Raw genomic sequence first — 3929 nt, 5'->3', positions numbered from 1 at the left:
ATTCTGTGCTGCCTACGGACTCAAGGAAAGTAAAATCCCAGGTAAGAATTTTTCCTATATACTGCACACCCTGTATATAAACCTCTGTATACCGCACAACCCTGTATATAAACCTCTGTATACCACACCCCCCTGTATATAAACCTCTGTATAGCGCACCCCCCTGTATATAAACCTCTATATACTGCACCTCCTGTATATAAACCTCTGTATACCGCACCACCCTGTATATAAACCTCTGTATACCCCACCCCCTGTATATAAACCTCTGTATACCGCACCCCCCTGTATATAAACCTCTATATACTGCACCTCCTGTATATAAACCTCTGTATACCGCACCCCCCTGTATATAAACCTCTGTATACCGCACCCCCTGTATATAAACCTCTGTATACCGCACCCCCTGTATATAAACCTCTGTATACCGCACCACCCTGTACAGGGAGTGCAGAATTATTAGGCAAGTTGTATTTTTGAGGATTCATTTTATTATTGAACAACAACCATGTTCTCAATGAACCCCAAAAACTCATTAATATCAAAGCTGAATATTTTTGGAAGTAGTTTTTAGTTTGTTTTTAGTTTTAGCTATTTTAGGGGGATATCTGTGTGTGCAGGTGACTATTACTGTGCATAATTATTAGGCAACTTAACAAAAAACAAATATATACTCATTTCAATTATTTATTTTTACCAGTGAAACCAATATAACATCTCAACATTCACAAATATACATTTCTGACATTCAAAAACAAAAACAAATCAGTGACCAATATAGCCACCTTTCTTTGCAAGGACACTCAAAAGCCTGCCATCCATGGATTCTGTCAGTGTTTTGATCTGTTCACCATCAACATTGCATGCAGCAGCAACCACAGCCTCCCAGACACTATTCAGAGAGGTGTACTGTTTTCCCTCCTTGTAAAGCTCACATTTGATGATGGACCACAGGTTCTCAATGGGGTTCAGATCAGGTGAACAAGGAGGCCATGTCATTAGATTTTCTTCTTTTATACCCTTTCTTGCCAGCCGCGCTGTGGAGTACTTGGACGCGTGTGATGGAGCATTGTCCTGCATGAAAATCATGTTTTTCTTAAAAGGATGCAGACTTCTTCCTGTACCACTGCTTGAAGAAGGTGTCTTCCAGAAACTGGCAGTAGGACTGGGAGTTGAGCTTGACTCCATCCTCAACCCGAAAAGGCCCCACAAGCTCATCTTTGATGATACCAGCCCAAACCAGTACTCCACCTCCACCTTGCTGGCGTCTGAGTCGGACTGGAGCTCTCTGCCCTTTACCAATCCAGCCACGGGCCCATCCATCTGGCCCATCAAGACTCACTCTCATTTCATCAGTCCATAAAACCTTAGAAAAATCAGTCTTGAGATATTTCTTGGCCCAGTCTTGACGTTTCAGCTTGTGTGTCTTGTTCAGTGGTGGTCGTCTTTCAGCCTTTCTTACCTTGGCCATGTCTCTGAGTATTGCACACCTTGTGCTTTTGGGCACTCCAGTGATGTTGCAGCTCTGAAATATGGCCAAACTGGTGGCAAGTGGCATCTTGGCAGCTGCACGCTTGACTTTTCTCAGTTCATGGGCAGTTATTTTGCGCCTTGGTTTTTCCACACGCTTCTTGCGACCCTGTTGACTATTTTAAATGAAACGCTTGATTGTTCGATGATCACGCTTCAGAAGCTTTGCAATTTTAAGAGTGCTGCATCCCTCTGCAAGATATCTCACTATTTTTGACTTTTCTGAGCCTGTCAAGTCCTTCTTTTGACCCATTTTGCCAAAGGAAAGGAAGTTGCCTAATAATTATGCACACCTGATATAGGGTGTTGATGTCATTAGACCACACCCCTTCTCATTACAGAGATGCACATCACCTAATATGCTTAATTGGTAGTAGGCTTTCGAGCCTATACAGCTTGGAGTAAGACAACATGCATAAAGAGGATGATGTGGTCAAAATACTCATTTGCCTAATAATTCTGCACTCCCTGTATAAAAACCTGTGTATAAACCTCTGTGTACCCCACTACCCTGTATATAAACCTCCATATAACGCACCCCCTGTATAGAAACCTCTGTATACCGCACCCCTGTATATAAACCTCTGTACATAAACCTCTGTATACCGCACCCCCTGTATATAAACCTCTGTATACTGCACCCCCTGTATAGAAACCTCTGTATACCGCACCTCCCTGTATAAAAACCTCTGTATACCGCACCTCCCTGTATATAAACCTCTGTATACCGCACCTCCCTGTATATAAACCTCTGTATACCGCACCCCACTGTATATAAACCTCTGCATACCGCCCCCCGTGTATATAAACCTCTGTATACCGCACCTTTCTGTATATAAACCTCTGTATACCGCACCCCCCTGTATATAAACCTCCGTATAACGCACCCCATGTATATAAACCTCTGTATTCTGCACCCCCTGTATATAAACCTCTGTATACCGCACCCCCTGTATATAAACCTCTGTATACTGCACCCCCTGTATATAAACCTCCGTATAACGCACCCCCTGTATAGAAACCTCTGTATTCTGCACCCCCTGTATATAAACCTCTGTATACCGCACCCCCTGTATATAAACCTCTGTATACTGCACCCCCTGTATATAAACCTCCGTATAACGCACCCCCTGTATAGAAACCTCTGTATTCTGCACCCCCTGTATATAAACCTCTGTACATAAACCTCTGTATACCGCACCCCCTGTATATAAACCTCTGTATACCACACCCCCGTATAGAAACCTCTGTATACTGCACCCCCTGTATAGAAACCTCTGTATACCGCACCTCCCTGTATAAAAACCTCTGTATACCGCACCTCCCTGTATATAAACCTCTGTATACCGCACCTCCCTGTATATAAACCTCTGTATACCGCACCTCCCTGTATATAAACCTCTGTATACCGCACCCCCTGTATATAAACCTCTGTATACCGCACCCCCTGTATATAAACCTCTGTATACCGCACCCCCCTGTATATAAACCTCAGTATACCGCACCTCCCTGTATATAAACCTCTGTATACCGCACCTCCCTGTATATAAACCTCTATATACCGCACCACCCTGTATATAAACCTCTGTATACCGCATTCCCTGTATATAAACATCTGTATACCGCACCCTCCCTGTAAATTAACCTCTGTATACCGCACCCCCCTGTATATAAGCCTCTGTATACCACAACCCCCTGTATATAAACCTCTGTATACCGCACCCCCTGTATATAAACCTCTGTATACCACACCCCCTGTATATAAACCTCTATATACCGCACCCCCTGTATATAAACCTCTGTGTACTCCACCCCCTGTATATAAACCTCTGTATACCTCACTCCTCTTTAAATAAACCTCTATATACCGCACCCCCTGTATATAAACCTCTGTATACCGCAACCCCTGTATATAAACCTCTATATACCCCACTACCCTATATATAAACCTGTGTATACCCCACCCCTTGTATATAAACCTCTGTACACTGCACCCCCTGTATAAAAACCTCTGTATACCGCACACCTTGTATATAACCTCTGTATATCGCACCCCTGTATTCTCCTTGTATGTCCCGTACCCGCCATATGTGATGTTTTCCTATTTATTGTATGCATTTTCATATATGGCAGTGGTCAGCAATTTTCTGCACTCCAGCTGCTGTGAAACTACTGCTCCCAGCATGCACAGTTGCTTAGCTGTTCTTGTAACTCCCTTAGGAAAGAATGGAGGGAGTTGTAGTTTCTGAACAGGTGGCTGATCGCTAATATAGATTATGTGTTTCCTGGAAGTCTTCTGGTGGATGGCCAAGCCAATGCCAAGAGGCTGCAGCTAAAGGGCCTCCTGCAAGCTGTCATTCTTAAAAATATGGCTTCCTTTTCCCTGTACAGAACGAGTT

At 43.6% G+C, this 3929-nt stretch overlaps 1 long non-coding RNA gene across 1 annotated transcript; it reads right to left on the bottom strand.

Moving 5' to 3' along the window:
* Positions 1–2068: 2068 nt before the first annotated feature.
* Positions 2069–3079, bottom strand: LOC120982298. The gene is made up of 4 exons (XR_005774875.1): positions 2717–3079; positions 2568–2672; positions 2127–2201; positions 2069–2083 (listed from the first exon to the last, which is right to left on the bottom strand). It is a non-coding gene; the product is annotated as an uncharacterized LOC120982298 (long non-coding RNA).
* Between the last annotated feature and the right edge of the window lie 850 nt (positions 3080–3929).

Source organism: Bufo bufo, chromosome 11, assembly GCF_905171765.1.
Source record: "Bufo bufo chromosome 11, aBufBuf1.1, whole genome shotgun sequence".
In the NCBI taxonomy this organism is placed as follows: domain Eukaryota; kingdom Metazoa; phylum Chordata; class Amphibia; order Anura; family Bufonidae; genus Bufo; species Bufo bufo.
This window is presented reverse-complemented; position numbering and strand designations above follow the sequence as displayed.